The following is a 26,321-nucleotide window of genomic DNA, read 5'->3' on the forward strand; positions in this document are numbered from 1 at the left end:
CATGGATAATAATAAATGGTTTAAAGAAAACATTAAACTTCGAAAAGACTCACTATATCCAATTCAGAACCTGTAAGAGGTTTCCACCCAGTAAATGCATAAAGTATGAAGAAGAGCAGACAGAAGATGTTGACAGTCTTAAATTCCTGAGATTACAACTTGATAATAAATTCAGTTTCGAAAAGCACACCACAGAACTGCAGTAACACCTCAATAAATCTGTGGTTGTAATTCGAGTGGTAGCAGACATAGGTTACATAAAAATGAAAGAGCTTCAAGTCAAACAAAAGTTTTTAGAGTACAAAAGCATGTAATACGTATTATTTGTGGAGTAAATTCATGGACGTCCTGTACATACCTCTTCAGAGAACTGGGTACACTAACTACTGCCTCTCTGTTTATTTACTCCTTAATGAAATTTGTCTTAAGTAATATATCTCTTTTTCCAACAAACAGCTCAGTTCATACATACAATACCAAGAACAAAAATGATCTGCACAAAGTCTTAAAAGCAATTACTTTAGATCAAAAAGGGGGTCAACTACTGAGAAACACTTATCTTCAATAATATGCCAGCAAAAATAAAAAATTTAGTTACAAATGAGAATCAGTTTTTAAACGAGCATGAAAGACTTACTAGTGGCCTACTCTTTCAATTCCACTGACAAATTTTTTAATAGAAACAAATGATGTTTCGTATATACTCACACTATTAGTTGTGGTTGATTGGGAGGTCGTTCCAAGGTGTGGCAGGCAGCGAAAGACGTCCCCGGAGGCTGATCAGAAGGCCTCCCCGATGCGTCTGACAAACCGGTTTCAGGCACTGTCTCTGGCTGAGTCAGATGCAGCTGCCTGCCCTGTTTCAGAGGATCATTCTCAGCCTTCAAGGTACGAGCAATCGCAGAGGGTGGGCTTACTGGTAGTTGGGAGCTCCAATGTTAGGCGCGTAATGGGGTCCCTTAGGGATACGGCGGCTAAGGAGGGGAAGAAATCCAGTGTGCACTCCGTGTGCATTCAGGGAGGAGTCATTCTGATGTGGAAAGGGTCCTTCCGGATGCCATGAAGAGCACAGGGTGCAGCCAGCTGCAGGTGATGGCACATGTCGGCACTAATGACGTGTGTCGCTTTGGATCTGAGGAAATTCTCTCTGGATTCCAGCGGCTATCTGATTTGGTGAAGGCTGCCGGTCTTGCTTACGAGATGAAGGCAGAGCTCACCATCTGCAGCATCGTTGACAGAACCGACTGCGGACCTTTGGTGCAGAGCCGGGTGGAGGGTCTGAATCAGAGGCTCAGACGGTTTTGCGACCGTGTTGTCTGCAGATTCCTTGACTTGCGCCATAGGGTGGTGGGGTTTCGGGTTCCGCTGAATAGGTCAGGAGTTCACTACACTCAGCTGGCGCCTACGTGGGTAGCGGAGGCTGTGTGGCGTGGACTGGGCGGTTTTTTAGCTTAGAAGGCCTCGGGAAAGTACGGGGTGGGCTGCAATGTCAAAGGGTGCTTGGCAATTACAGCACGTGCTTGGATCAAGGAACAGTCGGAATTATAGTTGTAAATTGTTGTAGTTGCGCTGGAAAGTCCCTGAGCTTCAAGGGATAATAGAAAACACAGAAGCTGATATCGTTATAGGTACAGAAAGCTGGCTAAAGCCTGAAATAAGTACTTCAGAAATTTTTACGAAGTCTCAGACGGTGTTCAGGAAAGATAGATTAGGCAGAATTGGTGATGGAGTGTTTGTGTCTGTCAGTAGTGGTTTATCTTGCAGTGAAGTCGAAGTAGATACTCCATGCGAATTGGTATGGGTGGAGGTTATACTTAACAGCCGACTTAAGTTAATAATTGGCTCCTTGCGGAACAGTTCAGAGAAAGTTTGAGTCTCGTAACAAATAAATACCCCACTCATACGGTTATAGTTGGTGGGGACTTCAACCTACCCTCGGTATGTTGGCAAAAATACTTGTTAAAAACCGGTGGTAGGCAGAAAACGTCTTCCGAGATTGTCCTAAATGCTTTCTCCGAAAATTATTTCGAGCAGTTAGTCCACGAACCCACGCGAATTGTAAATGGTTGCGAAAACACACTTGACCTCTTAGCTACAAACAATCCAGAGCTGATAGAGAGCATCATGACTGACACAGGGATTAGTGATCACAAGGTAGTTGTAGCTAGGTTCAATACAGTTTCTTCCAAATCCATCAGAAATGAACGCAAAATAATTTTATTTAAAAAAGCGGATAAAGTGTCACTAGAAGCCTTCCTAAAAGACAATTTCCATTCCGTCCGAACTGACTATGCGAATGTAGACGAGATGTGGCTCAAATTCAAAGATATAGTACCAACAGCAATTGAGATATTCATACCTCATAAATTGGTAAGAGATGGAACGGATCCCCTGTGGTACACAAGAAAGGTCCGAACGCTGTTGCAGAGGCAACGGAAAAAGCATGCGAAGTTCAGAAGAACGCGAAATCCCGAACATGGGCTAAAATTTACAGACGCTCGAAATTTGGCACGTACTTCGATGCCAGATGCCTTTAATAGGTTCCACAACGAAACATTGTCTCGAAATTTGGTAGAAAAACCGAAGAAATTCTGGTCGTATGTAAAGTACACAAGCGGCAAGACGCAGTCAATACCTTCGCTGTGCAGTGCCGATGGTACTGTTACCGACGACTGTGCCGCTAAAGCGGAGTTATTGACCGCAGTTTTCCGAAATTCCTTCACCAGGGAAGACGAATGGAACATTCCAGAATTTGAAACACGAACATCTGCTAGCATGAGTTTCTTAGAAGTAGATACCTTAGGGGTTGCGAATCAACTCAAATCGCTTGATACGGGCAAGTCTTCAGGTCCAGATTGTATACCGATTAGTTTCCTTTCAGATTACGCTGATACTACAGCTCCCTACTTAGCACTCATATACAACCGCTCGCTCACCGATAGATCTGTACCTACAGATTGGAAAATTGCGCAGGTCGCACCAATGTTCAAGAAGGGTAGTAGGAGTAATCCATTTAACTACAGACCTATATCATTGACGTCGGTTTGCAGTAGGGTTTTGGAGCATATACTGTATTCAAACATTATGAATCACCTCAAAGGGAACGATCTATTGACACGTAATCAGCATGGCTTCAGAAAAGATCGCTCTTGTGCAACGCAGCTAGCTCTTTATTCGCACGAAGTAATGGCCGCTATCGACAAGGGATCCCAAGCTGATTCCGTATTTCTAGATTTCCGGAAAGCTTTTGACACTGTTCCTCAGAAGCGACTTCTAATCAAGCTGCGGAGCTATGGGGTATCGTCTCAGTTGTGCGACTGGATTCGTGATTTCCTGTCAGGAAGGTCGCAGTTCGTAATAATAGACTGCAAATCATCGAGTAAAACTGAAGTGATATCAGGTGTTCCCCAGGGAAGCGTCCTGGGACCTCTGCTGTTCCTGATCTATATAAATGACATGGGTGACAATCTGAGCAGTTCTCTTAGATTGTTTTCAAATGATGCTGTAATTTACCGTCTAGTAAGGTCATCCGAATACCAGTATCAGTTGCAAAGCGATTTAGAAAATATTGCTGTATGGTGTGTCAGGTGGCAGTTGACGCTAAATAAGGAAAAGTGTGAGATGATGCACATGAGTTCCAAAAGAAATCCGTTGGAATTCGATTACTCGATAAATAGTACAATTCTCAAGGCTGTCAATCCAACTAAGTACCTGGGTGTTAAAATTACGAACAACTTCAGTTGGAAGAATCACATAGATAATATTGTCGGGAAGGCGAGCCAAAGGTTGCGTTTCATTGGCAGGACACTGAGAAGATGCAACAAGTCCACTAAAGAGACAGCTTACACTACACTCGTTCGTCCTCTGTTAGAATATTGCTGCGCGGTGTGGGATTCTTACCATGTGGGATTGACGGAGGACATCGAAAGGGTGCAAAAAAGGGCAGCTCGTTTTGTATTATCACGTTATAGGGGAGAGAGTGTGGCAGATATGATACACGAGTTGGGATGGAAGTCATTACAGCATAGACGTTTTTCGTCGCAGCGAGACCTTTTTACGAAATTTCAGTCACCAACTTTCTCTTCCGAATGCGAAAATATTTTGTTGAGCCCAACGTACATAGGTAGGAATGATCATCAGAATTAAATAAGAGAAATCAGAGCTCGAACAGAAAGGTTTAGGTGTTCGTTTTTCCCCCTCGCTGTTCGGGAGTGTAATAGTAGAGAGATAGTATGATTGTGGTTCGATGAACCCTCTGCCAAGCACTTAAATGTGAATTGCAGAGTAGTCATGTAGATGTAGATGTATTAGCATTGTTATATCAGCTTAAGAATAGGATGTATTGTATATACTCATGCTATTATTATTGTTATTACAGCTTTAAATAAAATAAAAATATGAAAAATTAATTGACATTTTCCACATCCATGAGGATCTCCTCAGCATGGATCCATAGACTGAAAAACTAATCTAATCTAAGATTTCCAGTTGATGGGAAAATAAACATTGCATCTGTACAATGGAATCTCCCTGCTGTAAGGAAATAAAGCTTTACTACATATTGAAATGTACATTGATTGTTCCTAGTAAATCATTTTTATATGGTTTTTAAATATATAGAGTAAATGAAGGACATACTAGTCACCCCCCCCCCCCCCCCCCCCCATGAACCATGGACCTAGACGTTAGTGGGGAGGCTTGCATGCCTCAATGCCTCAGTGATGCAGATCGCCATACCGTAGGTGCAACCACAATGGAAGGGTATATGTTGAGAGGCCAGACATACGTGTGGTTCCTCAAGAGGGGCAGCAGACTTTTCAGTAGTTGCAGTGGCAACAGTCTTGATGATTGACTGATCTGGCCTTGTAACACTAACCAAAACGGCCTTGCTGTTCTGCTACTGCAAACGGCAGAAAGCAAGGGGAAACTACAGCAATAATTTTTCCTGCGGACGTGCAGCTGTACTGTATGGTTAAATGACGATGGCATCCTGCTGGGTAAAATATTCCAGAGCTAAAATAGTCCCATATTTGGGTCTCTAAATGGGGACTACTCAAGAGGACGCCATTATCAGGAGAAATAAAACTGGCATTCTACGGATCGGAGCATGGAATGTCAGATCCCTTAATCGGGCAGATAGGTTAGAAAATTTAAAGAGGGAAATGGCTAGGTTAAAGTTAGATATAGTGGGAATTAGTGAAGTTCGGTGGCAGGAGGAACAACACTTATGGTCAGGTGAATATGGGGTTGTAAATAAAAAGTGAAATAGTGGTAATGCAGGAGTAGGTTTACTAATAAATAAAAAAATAGGAGTGCAGGTAAGCTACTACAAACAGCATAGTAAACACATTATTGTGGCCAAGATAGACATAAAAGACCATGCCTACAACAGTAGTACAAATTTATATGCCAACTTACTCTGCAGATGATGAAGAAATTGATGAAATGTATAATGAGATTAAAGATATTATTTAGGTAATGAAGGGATGAAAATTTAATAGTCATGGGTGACTGGAATTCGACAGCAGGAAAAGGAAGAGAAGGAAACATAGTGGGTGAATGTGGATTGGGGGTGAGAAGTGAAAGAGGGAGCCGTCTGGTTGAATTTTGCACAGATCATAACTTAATCATACCTAACACTTGGTTCAAGAATCATTAAAGAAGGTTGTATACATGGAAGAATCCTGGAGATACTATAATGTTTCAGATAGCTTATATAATGGTAAGACAGAGATTTAGGAACCAGGTTTTAAATTGTAAGACATTTCTAGAGGCAGATGTGGACACTGACCACAATCTATTAGTTATGAACTGTAGATTAAAACTGAAGAAACTGCAAAAAGGTGAGAATTTAAGGAGATGGGACCTGGATAAACTGACTAAACCAAGGGTTTTAAGTTTCAGGGAGAGCATAAGGGAACAATTGACAGGAATGGGGGAAAAATACAGTAGATGAAGAATGTGTAGCTCTGAGGGATGAAGTAGTGAAGGCAGCAGAGGATCAAGTAGGAAAAAAGATGAGGGCTAGTAGAAATCCTTGGGTAACAGAAGAAACATTGAATTTAATTGATGAAAGTAGAAAATATAATAACGCAGTAAATGAAACAGGCAAAAAGGAATACAAACGTCTCAAAAATGAGATCGACAGGAAGTGCAAAATGGCTAAAAAGGATGGCTAGAGGAAAAATGTAAGGATGTAGAGGCTTATCTCACTACGGGTAAGATAGATACTACCTACAGGAAAATTAAAGACACCTTTGGATAAAAGAGAGCCACTTGTATGAATATCAAGAGCTCAGATGGAAACCCAGTCTTAAGCAAAGAAGGGATAGCAGAAAGGTGGAAGGAGTATATAGAGGGCGATGTACTTGAGGACAATATTATGGAAATGGAAGAGGTTGAAGATGAAGATGAAATGGGAGATATGATACTGTGTGAAGAGTTTGACAGAGCACTGAAAGACCTGAGTCGTAACAAGGCCCCAAGAGTAGACAATATTCCATTGGAACTACTGACAGCCTTAGGAGAGCCAGTGCTGTCAAAACTCTACCATCCGGTGAGCAAGAAGTATGAGACAGGTGAGATACCCTCAGACTTCAAGAAGAATATAATAGTTCCAATCCCAAAGAAAGCAGATGTTGACAGATGTGCCAGTTTAATAAGTCACAGCTTCAAACTACTAACACGAATTCTTTACAGACAAATGGAAAAATGTGTAGAAGCTGACCTTGGGGTCAGTTTGGATTCCGTAGAAATGTTGGAACACGTGAGGCAATACTAACCCTACGACTTACCTTAGAAGAAAGATTAAGGAAAGGCTAACCTATGTTTCTAGCATGTGTGGACATAGAGAAAGCTTTTAACAAAGTTGACTGGCATACTCTCTTTCAAATTTTAAAGGTGGCAGGGTAAAAAAAAAGGGAGTGGCAGGCTATTTACAATTTGTACAGAAAGCATATGGTAGTTATAACAGTTGAGGGGCATGAAAGGGAAGTAGTGGTTGAGAAGGGAGTGAGGCAGGGTGGTAACCTTTATCTGACGTTATTCAATCTGCATTTTGAGCAAGCAGTAAAGGAAACAAAAGAAAAGTTCAGAGTAGGCATTAAAATCCATGGAGAAGAAATAAAAACATAGAGGTTCGCTGATGACATTGTAATTCTGTCAGAGACAGCAAAGGATTTGGAAGAGGAGTTGAACAGAATGGACAGTGTCTTGAAAGGAGGGTATAAGATGAACATCAACAAAAGAAAAACAAGGATAATGGAATGTAGTCGAATTAAGTCAGGTGATGCTGAGGGAATTAGATTAGGAAATGAGACACTTAAAGTAGTGAAGGAGTTTTGCTATTTGGGGATCAAAATAACTGATGATGGTTGAAGTAGAGAGGATATAAAGTGTAGACTGGCAATGGCAAGTAAAGCACTTCTGAAGAAGAGAAATTTGTTAATATCGAGTATAGATTTTAGTGTCAGGAAGTTGTTCTTGAAAGCATTTGTATGGAGTGTAGCCATGTATGGAAGTGAAACATGGACGATAAATTGTTTGGACAAGAAGAGAATAGAAGCTTTCAAAATGTGGTGCTACAGAAGAATGCTGAAGATTAGATGGGTAGATCACATTACTAATGTGGAGGTATTGAATAGAATTGGGGAGAAGAGGAGTTTGTGGCACAACTTGACAAGAAGAAGGGACCAGTTGGTAGGACATGTCCTGAGGCATCAAGGGATCACAAATTTAGTATTGGGGGACAGCGTGGAGGGTAAAAATCGTAGAGGGAGACCAAGAGATGAATACACTAAGCAGATTCAGAACGATGTAGGTTGCAGTAGGTACTGGGAGGTGAAGAAGCTTGCACAGGATATTGTAGCATGGAGAGCTGCATCAAACCAGTCTCAGGACTGAAGACCACAACAAAAACAACAACAATACAACAACTTAAAAAAGTATATTTACTAAGATCAAACAATCTGTTAGTTGCTAAGGTGAACATTGTGACTCATTTGCACCAAAAACAAATTGAATGGAAAATAGTCTTCGTAGCAACACAACCACATCACTCCGCTGTAATGAATAAATTATTCAAATGTGAACTTGAGACATATATATATCCAATTAGAATAAAATTTAAAAGAATGCCATACCAAAAGAAAGAAGGCATTCTAGTGTCTCACTTTCACCAAAAATACATTGAATGGAGAGTAATCTCTGTAGCCGCACAGCTACATCAGCCTGCTGCTTAGAACAAAACTTACTACATTTTGCATTTACAATAAACTAGTAAACTGTGAACTTAAGAAATATATCTGAAAATAATAAAATTAAAAAAAAGGACATACCAAAAGAAAGAAGGCTAGCTAGTGTCTCCCACACTCATTATGCTGGTTGTGGTGGTTCCCTTCTACCAGATTCACAGCAGAGCGGAAAATAAACATTGCGCCTGTACAATGGAAGCTCCCTGCTGTGACAAAATCAAGATTTACTACATATTGTAGTGTACATTAATCCTTCTTCGTGATCCTTTTATATGCATAACAAATATGTAAAGTAAATGAAGAACATCTAAAAAAGCATATTTATTAAGATCAGAATACCTGTAACTTTGTAAGGAGCATGTTATGTCTCAATTGTACTAAACGCATATTGAATGGAGAATAATCTTTGTAGCAACACAACCACATCACATTGCCGTAAAGAAAAGAAAAAAAAACTTTACTACAATTGGTAATTCAAAAACACTAGTAAACTGAATTTGAGAGATATATTAGAAAAGAATTAAATTTTAAAGAAGGCTATACCAAAAGAATGAAGGGTAGCTAGTATCTCCCACACCCATTATGCTGCTTGTGGTGTTTCCCTTCCACCAGGTTGCAAGTCGATGGGAAAATGAACATTGCACCCGTAGAATGGAATGTCCCTACTGTGAGGAAATAAGGATTTACTACATATTGTAATATACATTGATTGTCCTTAATGACCTTTGTGATATAATTTATAAATATATAAAGTAAATGAATGGCATACCTAACATGTATATTTATTAAGATCCGGAGGTCTGTAAGATGGTGAGGTGCACACCATGTCTCACTTGCATAAAACATTATTGAATGGAGAACAATATTTGTAGCAAAACAAGCACAAGAATAAAATTTAATAGAAGGGCATACCAAAAGAAAGAAGGCTTTCTAGTATCTACCATAGTCAGTATGGTGCATATTTTGGTTCCCTTCCACCAGACTGTAGACGATGGGAAAATAAACATACCAGTACAGTGGAGTCTCCCTGTTGTGAGGAAAGTTAGACATACAACATTTTTTAGATATACAACATTTTGTAATGTACATTGACCATTCTGACATGATTTTTAAATATATAAAGTAAATGAAAGACATATCTAAAAAAAATATATTTATTAAGATCCAAAGATCTGTAAGTTGGTAAGATGCAGGTTTTGTATCATTTGCACCAAAAACACATTGAATGGAGAATAATCTTTGTAGCATCACAACCACATCACCCTGCTGTAAAGAACAAAATCTTTACTACATTTTGCAATTAGAATAAATTATTTAACTGAGAACATGAGAAATATATCTGATAAGAATAAAATTTAAAAGAAGGGCATACTAAACAAAACAAGGATTTCTAGTTTGTCCCATAGTCAGTATGATGCATGTGGCTGTTCCATTCCACAAGGTATCCAGTCAATGGGAAAATAAACATTGGACTCGTACAATGGAATCTCCATGCTGGGAGAAATAAAGATTTGCTACATATTGTAATGTACATTGATTGTTCATAGTGGTCACTGAGATTTGATTTTTAAATATTTAAAGTAAATGAAGGACATTCCTAAAAATGTATTTATTAAGATCCGAGAATCTGTTAGTTGGTAAGGAGCACATTATGTCTTATTTGAACCGAAAACACATTGAATGGAGAATAAACTTTCTTGCCACACAACATGATAACTCTGCTGAAAATAACAAAACCTTCCCACATTTCACAATTCAAATAAATTATTCCACTGTGAACTTGATGAATATAACTGATATGATTATAATTCAAAAGAAGGACATACCAAAAAAGAAGACTTTCCCAGTATCTCCCATGTTCAGTATGCTGGATGTGGTGGTTCCCTTACACCAAAATCCCATTCTATGGTATAATAAACATTGCAACCATGCAATGTAATCTCGCTTCTGTGAGGAGAGATAGATTTACTCCATCATGTCAAGCAAATAAATTTTTCTTTGTAAACATACCGATACAACATCTAACAATATAAAGCACTAGAAGGACATACATAATTAATAAGATTTAGAAGTTTGGAATATCTGTTGGTTAATATTGTACATGCGGTGTCTCATTATAAAGATGTACCAAAAGAAAGAAGATTTTCCTAGTTACTCCCATAGGATTTGGTAGTTCCCTTCCACCAAAAACACAGTTGACGGAAAAAAATTGCAGACATACAATGTAATTTCCCTGCTTAGAGGAGAGAAATATTTTCTTCTTAGTGAATATTGGGATATGAATATGTAAAATATAATGCAAAGGAAGGACATTCTTAAACAAAGCACAGTCTTTCTTGGCGTATTCCACTGACGCATTCTTCTTGCGTTATCAGCAGAGTGGTGGCGTTGTCTTGTCGCAATGTTTCAATGAGTTTCATACCCATCATTTTCTGGTGAAGTGTTGGGATGCTTTGTTCTGCATATCTATATGTCGAGCAAGCCACACGTGGACTCCCGCTGAGATCATCCGAGGAAGTGAGGAGGGAGACCAGCAGGGTACTCAAGAAAGCAAGAATGCCTGAGAACAACATTTAAGCAGAAGAGCACAAGGCACTGATGAACCTTCACGATCACAGGGGTCTAGCGGTCTTAGCAGCAGACAAAAGCAATGCGACAGTCCTACTGAAGTCGGAAGATTACTGGTAGAAGATCTACATCTTAGTGAAAGGTCCAGCATACAAAGAAGTGGGGAAAGACACAATTGCTTCTGTTACAGGCAAGACCATCAATCTTCTCAATAGCTCAAGACTTGACAGAAACACCATCAGGAAGCTTTACCCTCGGGCACCGGTTCCACCAAAACAGTATGTGCTCCCAAAGTACCTTAAGGAGAATGTCCCACTACATCCTATATTGAACACCATAAATTCTCTGATGTATGGTGTAGCCAAGCACCTAGCACACCTGTTAAAACCACTCGTGGGTCATTGCCCTCCCCATGTCAAGAACTCGACCAAATTTGTTAAGGTACTCCAAGGGTTACATCTGGACGAGAAGGATCTAATAGCTGGCTTTGATGTCACTTCTGTTTTCACCTGTGTGCCTCTGGATGATTCCGAGGCTCTGCTTGAAGATCACTTCGATGAGGACACACTCAGACTCTTTTGTCTTGTGTTAACCACAATGTACTTCAAATGTGGTGGGAAATCAACAAACAGATGGTGTTACCATGGGTTCCCCTCTGGCCCCAGGTATGCCAACTTGTGCATGGAGCCCTTTGAAAATGTGGCATTGAACACTATCTGCCATAAACCAAAGGTGTTCTACAGATACATAGATGACACTTTTGTAGTGTGGCCCCATGGTATGAAAAAACTATAGGAGTTCCTACACCATCTCAACGATGTACATGATAGCATCAAATTTAGCATGGAGGTAGAAGAGAATGGCTGCCTTCCCTTCTTGGATATTTTGACCAGGAAAAATCCAGACAGTACATTGGGACATTTGGTCTACAGCAAGATGATGCACATGGACTTATATCTCAATGCTTGGAGTTGCCACCATCCAGCAAAATGTAACACAGTAATGAACACCTTAGTACAAAGAACCTGGTCAATCTGTGACAGCGAGAGTTTGCCATGTGAGTTAGCACATATGCGGGAAACCTTCTTTAAGAGCTACACTGTGACACAAATAAGATACGCCTTGCATGCAGACAAGGAGAAACAAGAAGAAGATAAGCAAAACGTGTGGCATTTCTGCCATGTGCTGGACTGCCAACAGCCAAGATCATAAAAATATTAAAGAAACAAAATAACGACCATCTTTTGTGCACCAAAAAAGTCAAAGATATTCTTGGCTCAACCAAAGACCAGCTGGGGTTGCAGACACTGCACATTTACAGTATTGAGTGCGAATGTGGGATGGAATATATCAGGTAGATACAATGATACATCAGAAACGTATGACTAGGACAGACAAACAAGTCTGCGGCAGCAAAACATAGCATTATCAAGGGACAATCAGGTAGATACAATGATACATCAGAAATGTATGACTAGGACAGACAAACAAGTCTGCGGTAGCAAAACATAGCATTATCAAGGGACACATCTTCGAAGAAGCTGTGCAGCATCAACAGTTTCTGGGGCTCGATCTTCAAAGAGGCAGTGGAGATATGTCTGCACAACAATTTAGTAAACAGCGGTAGCGGTTTTCAGCTCAGTGCAGCTTGGAATTCCACAATTGACATAATACATCAGGAACACTCTGATCTGAAGGCAGTGGCATCCGCAGACAGATTGGATAGCCACCTGGTCTAGATACTGGGCAGGGCCGCAGCCCCTGCCCCCACTAATAAGATGATGGGTACGAAACTCATTGAAACGTTGCGACAAGATGACACCACCACTCAGCTGATAACCAGAGAATAATTCATCAGAGCTTGTTTATCAAACTCTGATAATCTGTTAGTTAGTAAGGTGAATCTGGTATGTCATTTCCACCACAAAACCCATTCAAGGGATAATAATCAACTTAGCCACACAACCACATCACCCAGCTGTAAAGTAAAAAAATTTGAACATTTCACAAATCAAATACATTTTTCCACTGTGGACTGGAAGAATGTAACTGATAAGAATGCAAAGCAAAAGAAGAACATACCAGAAGAAAGAAGATTTTCCAATTATCTCCAGTAGTCAGTATGGTGGATGTGGTGGTTCCCTTCACCAAAACACAGTCGATGAGAAAATAAACATTGCACCCATGCAATGAAATCTCCCTGCTGTGAGGAAAAAACCATTTACTATGTTTTGTATTGCAAATAGATTGTTCTTGGTGAACATAGGGATATGACTATCAAAAATACAATACAAAGTAAGGACATACCTAAACAAAGCCGATTTATCAATTTTAAAAAATCTGTTAGTATGGTACATGTGGTGTCTCATTTCCACTGAAAACCTGTTGAAGTGAGAATAAACATTGTAGCCAAACAACAACATTACCCAGCTGTAAAGGATAAAAAATTTACAACATTTCAAAGAACAAATAAATTATTCTACTGTGAAATTGATGAATATAACTGATAAGAATGTAGGTAAATGAGAACATACAAGAAGAAAGAAGAATTTCCCAGTCTCTCCAGTAGTCAGTATGCTGGATGTGATAGTTCCCTTACACCAAACACCCAGTGGATGTGAAAATAAACATTGCCACCTGTTGTAACCTCTACAGGAATGCCACGGATTACCGCTAACCAAAATGTGGTGGTATCGACTGGAGCAGCTGTGAACAAACAAGAATGGAATGGAAGAACAGTCAAGATGACAGACAACCAAGCAAGGTACCAAGATCAACAACAAAGTATTAAGCAACAGGGTCATAAGAGATAACCTCACGAAATCAAACTATGCCCCCTCGTAAACGGGAAGCAAGCACACACAATGTGAACACGATGTCTGTAAGCGAGATGTCTACTGACTCAATGCAAGCACCAGGCTGCCTCACTGAGTGAGAGGCAGGGTATTTTGCTATTGTCCACTGGGCCACATGCTCCACAGTGGCGCCCCCACATTAGACTCAGGGTCAGTAGCACGTGCAGCCACAGCATTCGGGGTGATTGCTCCAGAGACCTCTAGTGGTCATCAAGTTCCATGCGGTCTCCTGAGGATTTGAAACTCATGGAGCTTGGTACCAGATCCTTCTCCCCCCCTGCATTGGGGTGAAAATGCCCCTGTCTGTGCTGCGGTGTTCGGCAGATGGGAGAAGACCCAGGCTTGTCAACTGCCATTGTCGGGGAGGAAGGGACACCCGAGGTGTCCATGTCAGCCAAGCCAGAGGCCAGGGTGTTGCAAGGAGCTTCCGATCCAGCTCAGGATGGGAATGGTTGGCGGTAGGCTTGCGGGGATGTAGCAACCGAGGGCAGTGGCAACGACTCAATGACCATGTCTGTACCTGAAGGAGGTAGTGTAGGAGGAGGTGGCAGCGGTAGTCCGACAGGGGTACATGGATGGAGCTGGTTATGATGGTGGGGCTAGAATCCTTTCGACACGTGCACTGACGTCACACACTGACCATGGGCCATGACGACCATGGCAGACGCACAGCCCACCTTGCTCCCTTACATGCGGGCCCACAAGACCATGCTCGGGGTGTAACGATGAGATGGCAAATGGAGCAGGGTCTGCAACTGTCGCCCAAGGAGGAGCTCTGTCAGACTATGTCCGTCAGTTGGTGTGTTGGGATATGTGCTCAAGAACAGGGTGAGGGCTGATGTCGTTAGAGATGTTTCCACTACCTTTGTCAACTGTTGTTTAAATGTGCTGTACTGAGCCATTGGTATTCCGATGTGTGAGGGCTGCCCCAGTGCCGTAGGCCGACGCATCCACCACCACAACCAAGGTGCGATCTAGAGATGAGGGAGTAACTCAAGGGGCACACTTCAGCATCGCCTTTAAATGAAGAAAAGCCTGGTCACAGGCAGGAGTCCTATCAAAAGGTACCCCTTTGTGATGCAAGTGATTGAAGGGTTGAGCAACAGAGGCAGCTTGGGGCAAGAACTTTAAGTAATAAGTAACCTTGCCCAAAAACACCTGGAGTTCAGATAAGTCCTTGAGATGAGGAAGGGCCTCAATGGCCATGACATTGCAATCTGAAGGGTGAACGCCATCTTTGCTAAGCCAGTGGCCTAAGTATTCCACTTCTAGTTGAAAAAAAAAACAACACTCGTCCAGGTGACAGCGTATACCCACTGATTGCAGAGCGTGAAACAAGGTGCTGAGGTTGTGCAAATGTTCCTGGCAGGAACGCCCGGTGACTGATACGTCATCTAGATAATTAACGTAGGCTGGGATAGGCTGTGGCATAAGCTGCTCCAGGAACCATTTTCAAATTAGCTGGCACTGAAGAGACACCAAATGGAAGGCGCTTGTACTTGTATAAGCCAAAAGGTGTGTTGATAACCAAGATGTTCAAGGAATTGGAATCCAAAGGTAACTGGTGGTATGCCTCAGCCAGGTTGATCTTAGAAAAGTACTCGTCCCCACAAGTTTGGCGGGAAGTTCTTCCTGTTGGGAAATGGGGTAAGTGTCTACTAAGGACTGAGCATTGACAAACTATGCCCCCTCGTAAACGGGAAGCAAGCACACACAATGTGAACACGATGTCTGTAAGCGAGATGTCTACTGACTCAATGCAAGCACCAGGCTGCCTCACTGAGTGAGAGGCAGGGTATTTTGCTATTGTCCACTGGGCCACATGCTCCACAGTGGCGCCCCCACATTAGACTCAGGGTCAGTAGCACGTGCAGCCACAGCATTCGGGGTGATTGCTCCAGAGACCTCTAGTGGTCATCAAGTTCCATGCGGTCTCCTGAGGATTTGAAACTCATGGAGCTTGGTACCAGATCCTTCTCCCCCCCTGCATTGGGGTGAAAATGCCCCTGTCTGTGCTGCGGTGTTCGGCAGATGGGAGAAGACCCAGGCTTGTCAACTGCCATTGTCGGGGAGGAAGGGACACCCGAGGTGTCCATGTCAGCCAAGCCAGAGGCCAGGGTGTTGCAAGGAGCTTCCGATCCAGCTCAGGATGGGAATGGTTGGCGGTAGGCTTGCGGGGATGTAGCAACCGAGGGCAGTGGCAACGACTCAATGACCATGTCTGTACCTGAAGGAGGTAGTGTAGGAGGAGGTGGCAGCGGTAGTCCGACAGGGGTACATGGATGGAGCTGGTTATGATGGTGGGGCTAGAATCCTTTCGACACGTGCACTGACGTCACACACTGACCATGGGCCATGACGACCATGGCAGACGCACAGCCCACCTTGCTCCCTTACATGCGGGCCCACAAGACCATGCTCGGGGTGTAACGCTGAGATGGCTAAGAGTGGGGTGGGAAGTTGACAGCTTCAGCAAATGGAGCAGGGTCTGCAACTGTCGCCCAAGGAGGAGCTCTGTCAGACTATGTCCGTCAGTTGGTGTGTTGGGATATGTGCTCAAGAACAGGGTGAGGGCTGATGTCGTTAGAGATGTTTCCACTACCTTTGTCAACTGTTGTTTAAATGTGCTGTTCTGAGCCATTGGTATTCCGATGTGTGAGGGCTGCCCCAGTGCCGTAGGCCGACGCATCCACCACCACAACCAAGGTGCGATCTAGAGATGAGGGAGTAACTCAAGGGGCACACTTCAGCATCGCCTTTAAATGAAGAAAAGCCTGGTCACAGGCAGGAGTCCTATCAAAAGGTACCCCTTTGTGATGCAAGTGATTGAAGGGTTGAGCAACAGAGGCAGCTTGGGGCAAGAACTTTAAGTAATAAGTAACCTTGCCCAAAAACACCTGGAGTTCAGATAAGTCCTTGAGATGAGGAAGGGCCTCAATGGCCATGACATTGCAATCTGAAGGGTGAACGCCATCTTTGCTAAGCCAGTGGCCTAAGTATTCCACTTCTAGTTGAAAAAAAAAACAACACTCGTCCAGGTGACAGCGTATACCCACTGATTGCAGAGCGTGAAACAAGGTGCTGAGGTTGTGCAAATGTTCCTGGCAGGAACGCCCGGTGACTGATACGTCATCTAGATAATTAACGTAGGCTGGGATAGGCTGTGGCATAAGCTGCTCCAGGAACCATTTTCAAATTAGCTGGCACTGAAGAGACACCAAATGGAAGGCGCTTGTACTTGTATAAGCCAAAAGGTGTGTTGATAACCAAGATGTTCAAGGAATTGGAATCCAAAGGTAACTGGTGGTATGCCTCAGCCAGGTTGATCTTAGAAAAGTACTCGTCCCCACAAGTTTGGCGGGAAGTTCTTCCTGTTGGGAAATGGGGTAAGTGTCTACTAAGGACTGAGCATTGACAGTAGCACTGAAGTCCCAAAACAGCTTAAGGGACCCATTGGGTTTCCATATAACCACCAATGGTGTCACCCAAGCACTGTATGTCACAGACTTGAGGACGCCAGCAGCCTGGAGCCGATGAAGTTCCTGCATGACTGCTAGTTGTGAGGCCACCAGAATGGGTCTGGCCTGGAAAAAGCAAGGCTGCACATCTGGCTGAAGTGTGATGTGTGCCTCAAAGTGTGAAGCACACCCGAGATATGTCACAAACAATGATGCAAAAGGCGAGCACAGATCGTCCAGGTTCTGAAAAGGAACAGCCAGGGAAATGACCATAACTTCTTCGGAAATTGAAAAGCCAAACAGTTGAAATGCATCTAGTCCAAAAATATTTGAAGCTGAGGGATGGTCGACGACAAATAGGGTAAAGAGCCAGGGAACATGTTCGTAGGTGGACTGTTTACAAAGGGGAATGGAACCGTCGCCACAGGCAACCAAACATCAAGAGGGCGGCAACAATGCAGGAGAGGCCAAGCGAATATACAATGCAATATTTATCCGGGAGATGGTGGCCCCAGTGCCAACCTGAAAACTGGCATCCTCGGTAAAAAGGCGGAGCGTGAGGAGTAGCCTCCGTACTGATGGGTCCCCCAGTGGGACGACTGATTGCAGAGCATGTACTGTATCCTGAGGCCCATTAGGTGAAGGACAGAGGTGAGTCGAACGAGTATGACAAACAGATCACATGTGGCCCTCCTTCTTACACAGCATGCACGTTTTCCAGCAATGGGGGCAATCAGCTAGAGCATGTGCGGTAAAGCACTGTGGGCAAGATGGAAGCTGGCCACACGACCAGCTCTGATACCATAGAGACATCAGACAAAGAGGAGTCCCAGTGCCACTGGTCTCTGTTGGCTGGGCCACATCGACATTGCAAGGGTGGAACCCACAGAGATGCGTCGATCGCAGCCACTTGCAGCTGAGCCTTGAGACACTCATTAGCCACCTCAGCAATTTCAGATGAGTGGGCAATTCGGAGAATCTCTTCCAATGAGGGATTATTGAGTTTCAATGCCTCAGTGTGGACCTCAGTATCGGGAGCCAGCTGAACCACCACATTCTGGACCAGGGAGCCCACATACGAAGCCTTACATTGCTGATTGGTGCATTTAAAATCACATTGATGGCTGAGATCCTGCAAGTCCATGACCCAGGAACGATATGATTGTCCAGGCTGTTTATGGCACTGGTGGAACTCCTGCTGAGGGGCGACCACATAGTAGCACTAGGAATAATAGTTTGACAGCAAAAGGCATATCTCCTGGAAAGAGAGAGCTACAGGATCAGACAAGGGTGCCAACTTGCGGAGAAGAAAGAATGTGTCTGGGGTGGCCCAAGACAAAAACAATGGCCACTGCAGTAGGTCATCCGTGATTTGAAAAGCCGTGAAATGTTGTTTCAGCCTATGTAAGTATGTTTTACAGTCATCTTTAGCGTCATCAAAAGTTGGGAATGACAGCGGATGTGGGGAAAGCATCGGACACCCGAGGACTTGAAGCTGTTGTGGTAATGCGTACCGGGCATCAACTGTACCCATTAGCAACCACATCGACTTTTGTAATTTGTCTAACTGGAGGCTGCTGCTGCTGCTGCACGAGCTGCTGCTGTTGTTATTGCAACAGACAGACCAACTTAGCCTCGATGCGAACAACTATCAAGGTTTACCTTGTCACCAGAATGTTGTAACGACGGCAGGAACGGTCGGGGGATTGCCACTAACGAAAATGCGGCGGGATCGAATGGTAGCGGCCGGCGAACAAACAAGTCAGACGAATGGGAATGGAAGGACAAGCACGATGACAGACAACCAAGAAGACACCAAGATCAACAAGAAAGTATTAAACAATGGGGTCCCAAGAGAGAACCTCAAGAAATTAAAACAAGATCCCCTCATAAACAGGAAGAAAGCACACGCAATGTAAACACGATGTCTGTAAGCGAGATATCAACCAACTCAATGCGAACACCAGACTGCCTCACCAATTTTTTTTCTTTATTGTTATTTTAACACTTCATACAAAAGGTGGGCTGGCAGCGGCAATATTACGCCGCTCTTCGGTCACAGATAGCACAAACAGAAACAAGGAAGGTACAGAAAAACAAAACATAATGGTGGTTCAAAACATGGCTCTGAGCACTATGGGACTCAACTGCTGTGGTTATTAGTCCCCTAGAACTTAGAACTACTTAAACCTAACTAACCTAAGGACATCACACACATCCATGCCCGAGGCAGGATTCGAACCTGCGACCGTAGCAGTCGCACGGTTCTGGACTGCGCGCCTAGAACCGCGAGACCACCGCGGCCGGCCATAATGGTGGACAAAAAAACAGTAGACACATGAGTAAAAAACATGGAGCCATTTACAGGTGTAGTAAAATAAAAAAACGTTCAGCACTTGTACACAAACAATGATGACTGAAATGACACACGTGAACGATGGAGCATGGGCGGTGAAAACACTGAGGCACTAACACGACGGTACACACAAAGAACTGAAGGTGATGATCTCTGGTGCGCAAATGTTCACTTGACGTGTACGGGTCCGGGGACCTGCCAAAAGGGGAAAAGGTGGGGGAGGAAGGGGAGGGGAGGGTGTAGATGCCAGTGGCAGAGGAGATGGAAGGTGGAGGAAAGAAGGTACGGGGGGGGCGGTAGGGGAAGCCCAGGGGGAGGAGGGGGAAGGAAGGGAGGAGGAAGAGAAGGCAGAGAGGGTGCCCTAAGGAAAAAAACACAGGGTGTGGAAGGGGAGGATCAAAATTGGTAGGAGGGGGAGATGGAGGGGAGAAGGACATCATCAGGGAGGGGAAGTTGGTGGAAGCCACTATGGGTGAGGGTATGGAGAATGGAGAGATGGAGAGCAGGTGGAAGGTGGGAAAACAGACACGGCAGCAGACGGGGGTGGGAGAGGATGGGAGAGACAAGTGGGTGAGGGGGATCAAGTTTACGGGAGTTGTAAAGGATCTGCATCCGTAGCTAGCCGAGTGAGAGGCAGGTGCATAAATAGACGACAGCATATGTCGCCAATGGCCGCTGGGACCACGTGCTTCACAGTGGCGTCCTCACGTTAGACTCGAGGCCAGGAGCTCACGCAGCCACAGCTTATGGCGCGACTGCTACAGAGACCTCTAGTGGTCATCGAGTTCCATGCCGTCTGATGCGGATTCGAAACCCACAGCAGTCGGTACCAGACACCCATACAATGGAATCTCTCTACTATGAGGAAAGTAAGATTTACATTTTGTAAAGCAAATAGATCGTTCCTAGTGTCCTTAGGAATATGACTTTTAAAAATATAAAGCAAACTTAGGAGATACCTAACCAAAGCAGATTTATCAAGTTCCGAAAATCTATTATTGAGTATGGTGCGTGTGGTGTCTTATTTCCAGCAAAAACACACTGAAGGGAGAATAAACATTCTACATCTACGTCTACATGGTTACTCTGTAGTTCACACTTAAGTGCCTGACAGAGGGCTCATCGAACCATTTTCATACTACTTCCCTACCATTCCACTCTCGAATGGCGCATGGGAAAAAGGAACACCTAAATCTTTCCGTTCGAGCGCTAATTTCTCTTATTTTATTATGATGATCATTTCTCTCTACACAAGTGGGTGTCAACAAAATATTTTCGCATTCGGAAGAGAAAGTTGGTGATTGAAATTTCGTAAATAGATCTCGCCGCAATGAAAACTGCCTTTGTTTCAGTGACTGCCACCCCAACTCGCGAATCATATCAGTGACACTCTCACCCCTATTGCGCGGTAACACGAAACGAGCTGCCCTTCTTTGCATTTTTTCGATGTCCTCCGTCAATCCTACCTGGTAAGGATCCTACTTCGCACAGCAATATTCCAGCAGAGGACGGACAAGTGTAATGTAGGCTGTCTCTTTAGTGGGTTTGTCGCATCTTCTAAGTGTTCTGCCAACAAAGTGCACTCTTTGTTTCGCCTTCTTTACACTATTACCTATGTGATATTTCCAACTCAAGATGCTCGTAATTGTAATTCCTAGGTGTTTAGTCAAATTGACAGTCCATAGATTTGTGCGATTTATCGTATACCCGAAATTTATCGGATTTCTTTTAGTACCCATGTGGATGACCTTGCACTTTTCTTTGTTTAGTGCCAATTTCCACTTTTCGCACCATTCAAAAATTCTCCCTAGTTCATTTTGCAATTGGAATTGATCGTCTGATGATTTTACTACATGGTAAACTACAGCATCATTTGCAAACAATCTAAGGGGGCTGCTCAGATTATCAGCTAGGTCATTTATGTAAATGAGGAACAGCAGAGGGCCTATGACATTACCTCGCTGAACGCCAGAAATCACTACTGTTCTGTTCGATGATTTACCGTCTATCACTATGAACTGTGACCTCGCTGAGAGGAAATCACGAATCCAGTCACACAACTGAGACGATACTCCATATGCACGCAATTTGATTAATAGTAGCTTGTGAGGAGCGGTATCAAAAGCCTTCTGGAAATCTAGGAATATGGAATCGATCTGAGATCCCTTGTCGGTAGCACTCATTACTTCATGCAGTTGCACAAGAACGATATTTTCTGAATCCGTGTTGGTTATGTATCAATAATTCATTTTATCGAAGGTGATTCATAATGTTCGAGTACCGCATATGCTTCAAAATCCTACTGCAAATTGAGGTCAGTGATATGGGTCTGTAATTCAATGGGTTACTCCTATTTCATTTTTTGAATATCGCTGTGCTCTGTGCTACTTTCCAGTCTTTAGGAACAGACCTTTCATCAAGTGAGCAGTTGTATAGGATTGCTAGGAAAGGCGCTCTTGTGTCTGCATACGCTGAAAGGAACCTGATTGGTTACCATCTGGGCCAAGAAGACTTGCCTTTCTTAAGCGATCTGAGTTCTTTTGCAACACCTAAGACATCTACTTTTATGTCACTCATGCTAACAGCTGTTCTGGTTCCGAATTGTGGAATATTTACTTCGTCTTCTTACGTGAAGGGATTATGGAATACTGTGTTTAGTAACTCCGCTTTAGTAGCACCTTCTTTGCGACTGGTGTACTTTACATACATCCAGAATCTCTTCGGGTTTTCTACCATATTTTGAGACAATGTTTCATTGTGGAAACTATTAAAAGCATCTCGCATTGACGTCCACACTAAATTTCGAGGTTCCGTGAAATTTAGCCAGTCATGAGGATTTTTCGTGCTTCTGAATTTGGCATGCTTTCTTTGGTTGCTTCTGCAACAGTGTTCTGACGCGTTTTGTGTACCATGGTGGATCACTCCCGTCTCTTCTTAACTTATGCGGTATGAATCTATCTATTGCTGTCGATACTGTACCTTTGAATTTGGGTCATATCTGGTCTATACCTACATAATTAGCTTGGAAAGAATGGAGACTCTCTCATGTGGGCTCATGAACTAATTGTTCAAAGTAATTCTCAGAGAAAGCATTTAGTACAATTTCGGAAGATGTTTTCTGTCTACCACTGGCTTTGAACATGTATTTTCGCCAAAAAATCGAGGGTACATTGAAGTCTCCACCAATTATAAGTATGAGTGGGGTACTTATTTGTAATGTGATTCAAGTTTTCCTAGATCCATTCAGGTATTATATCATCTGACTCGGGGGCGTCGTTAGAAGGAGCCAATTATTTATTTTGGCATGGCTGTTGAGTATAGCCTCTACCCATAGTAATTTGCAGGAACTATTTATTTCAGCTTCACTGCAAGATAAACTACTACAAACAGGCACTAACAGACCACCACCTACTTTATTTAATCTATCCTTTCTGAGCACACTTTGCGCCTCTGTAAAAATTTTGGCAGAATTTATCTCCGGCTTTAGCCAGCTTTCTGTTCCTATAACGATTTCAGCTTCAGTGCTTTCTATCAGCACTTGAAACGCTGGTACTTTTCCTACACAGCTACGACAATTTACAGCTACAATACCGACTGTTGCTTGGTCAATTCTTGTCGTTCCTTTGCCCTGTACCCTTTGAGACTGGAGCCCTTTTTGATCTTTCCCGAGACAGTCTAACTTAAAAAAACCGCCCTGTCCCTGCTAATCAGCCCGTGCTACACGTGTAGCCGCCTCCTGTGTGTAGTGGACACCTGACCTATTTAGCGGAACCCGAAACCCCACCACCCTATGGCGCAAGTCGAGGAATCTACAGCCTAGATGGTCGCAGAACCGTCTGAGCCTCTGATTCAGACCCTCCACTCGGCTCTTAACTAAATATCCACAAGTGGTCCTGTCGACGATGCTGCAGATGATGGTGAGCTCTGCCTTCCTCTCGCTATCAAGACAGGCAGTCTTTACCAACTCAGATAGCCGCCGGAAACCAGAGAAAATCTCTTCCGATCCATAGCGACACACTTCATTAATGCCGACATGAGCCACCATCCACAGTTGGCTGCGCCCTGTACCCTTCATGGCATCCGGAAGGACCCTTTCCACATCTTGGATGATTCCCCGCAGTATGCACACAGAGTGCACATTGGCTCTCTTCCCGTCCTTAGCTGCCATATCCCTGAGGGGCTCCATCATGACAAGCAATCCGACCCTCTGCACTTGTCCGGACCTCTCAGGAAGACCGGCTACTGACTCAGCAGGTGTGGCCGCCCTTGCTGGCTAAGAAGTACTTTCAGCACTGGGCAGAACCTCAAACCTGTCACGGAGGCATAAGCGTACAGCCTTGCGACCAGCACCAACTTTCGCCTTCCGCCCAGGTATCCGTGACCCCGCCACGGTTCGCCAATCACCGTCAGGCAAGTGTCGACCTGCAGGGCGCAGTGGCACCAGAGATTCCAGGCAATGCTACAGGTTCCACAAGCGCCAAAGCGCTCGCCTAGGTTGTCCTAATGTCACCACGGCCCAAGGCAACAGCCTGGAACCTGTCGACCATGGCCAACACATCTTCCAGCAGTTTACAGACGGTGGACAATACCCCTGAATCCGTACACAACAGGCGCAGTCCCTATCCATCATTAACATCTTTTTTCCTCTCTTTTATCTCACAAGCTGTTTAAAACAAACAGATGACTGGCGACTACGCGAATTTACACTACACAGGTACTAAAATGTGATGCTACAACTCTAAGGTACTATAATACACACGAAAATTATGACTTAAATTATGCAAGCACACAAAAACACGCAAAGGAATTAAGAATTAAACTATAAAATAAATAAGTGAGCTAAGAGTATGACTTGCTGCTGGCTTCTGCTTATCCATTGGCGGCAGGGTAGCAACACAACCAGATAACCCTGCTGTAAAGGACAAAACATTTACATTTCACATATTAAATAAATGATTCCACTGTTAACTTGATGAATGTAACTATAAGAATATATAACAAAAGATGGACGTACCAAAGAAAGTCCCTTTGCCCATACACTCCTGTAGTCAGTATGCTGGATGTGGTGGTTCCCTTCCACCAAAAACTGTCAATGCCAATAGCGAGTTCTTAGTGAACATAGGGATATAGCTATGAAAAATATAAAGCAAAGGAAGGACATACCTAAACTAACCAGATTTATCAAGATCCAAAAACCAGTTAGTTAGTGTGGTAAATGTGGTGTCTCATTTCCACCAAAAACCCGTTGAAGGGAGAATAAACATTATATCCACAAAACCGGGAGACCCTACTGTAAAGGACAAGAAATTTAGTACATTTCGCAAGTCAAATAAATTATTCCACAGTGAACTTGATTAATATAATTGATAAGAATGTAAGGCAAAAGAAGGATATACCAAAAGAAAGAAGATTTTCCCAATGTCTCCTGTAGTCAGTACGTTGGATGTGGTGGTTCCCTTCCACCAAAAACCCAGTCGATGAGAAAATAAACATTGCACCAATAAACATTGCACCAATAAACATTGCACCAATAAAATGGGATCTCCCTGCTGTGTGGAAACAAAGACTTCCTACATTTTGTAAACCAAATAGATTGTGCTTAATGAACATTGGGATATGAAAATAAAAATGAAAGGAAAGACATATCTAAACAAAGAAGATTTATCAATGTTTTATGAAAGCGTAGCGGGACCAAACGGGAGCGGCCTGTATCAAACAAAATGACCAGCGAAAGATGGAAACGAATAACGACGAATGAACGAACAAGACCTAACGAACAACAACACACAAATAGCAACTGGGTCACAAGTGAACCCTCACGAATCCATAACATCTACTTGTACATGGAAAGCAAGTAAACACGCCGTCTGTGGACGAGTTGTTGATAGACTAACGCGAATATCAGATTACTTGCTGAGCGAGAGGCAGGCGCTTAAATACCTGATAGAGTATATTGCTATTGGCCGCTAGGACCAAGCGCTCCACCGTGGCGCCCTCACATGTACGAAGGCAAGGAGTGCGAGCGCACTCACGGCTAACGGCGTGACAGCTGGAGAGACCTTTTGTGGTAATTGAGGTCCATGGCATCTGGCGCGGATTCGAAACACGCGGCGCTCGGTACCAGAATCAAGATCCAAAAATCTCTTAGCAACTATGGTGCAAGTGGTGTCTCACTTACACCAAAAACTTGTTGAAAGGAGAATAAATATTGTAGCCGCACTAGCAGATCACCCTGCTCTAAAGGTCAAAAACGTTACCACGTATCACCAATCAAGTAAATTATACCACTGTTAACTTGATCAGTATAACTAATAGGAATCTAAATCAAAAGAAGTACATACCAAGAAAAGAGAGCATTTCCACGTATATCCCACGGAAACACCGAGTAAGTGGGTAAGTAAACACTGCACCCATACAATGTAACCTACCTCCAAATTGAGTGTTCTAAATAAACATAGGGATCTGACAGTCAAAAATAAAATACAAAGGAAGGACATAGCTAAATAAAGCAGATTTATCAAGATCCGAAAATCTGTTGGTTAGTATTGTGCATGGGGAGTCTCTTGTCCACCAAAATCCCGCTGAAGGAAGAATAAACATTGTAGCACACCACCAGAACACCCCGTTGTAAAGGACAAAAATTTTACAACATTTCACAGATCAAGTCAATTACTTCACTGTTAACTTGATACATATAACTGATAAGAATGTAAAGCAAAATACATACATAATAAAATATAGAAGATAGGCTGTTAGTCAGTATGAGGGAGGTGGTGGTTCCCTTCCACCTAAAACCCAGTTGATGGATGGTTGGTCTGTGAGGGGTTGAAGG

The 26,321-nt window shown here is 43.2% G+C and overlaps 1 long non-coding RNA gene across 1 annotated transcript; it reads right to left on the reverse strand.

The window, feature by feature from the left end:
• Positions 1–758: 758 nt before the first annotated feature.
• LOC126334479 (uncharacterized) lies at positions 759–13,006 on the reverse strand. The gene is made up of 3 exons (XR_007564744.1): positions 12,903–13,006; positions 10,079–10,199; positions 759–857 (listed from the first exon to the last, which is right to left on the reverse strand). It is a non-coding gene; the product is annotated as an uncharacterized LOC126334479 (long non-coding RNA).
• Positions 13,007–26,321: the final 13,315 nt, after the last annotated feature.

Source organism: Schistocerca gregaria, unplaced genomic scaffold (assembly GCF_023897955.1).
Source record: "Schistocerca gregaria isolate iqSchGreg1 unplaced genomic scaffold, iqSchGreg1.2 ptg001809l, whole genome shotgun sequence".
Taxonomy (NCBI): Eukaryota; Metazoa; Arthropoda; class Insecta; order Orthoptera; family Acrididae; genus Schistocerca; species Schistocerca gregaria.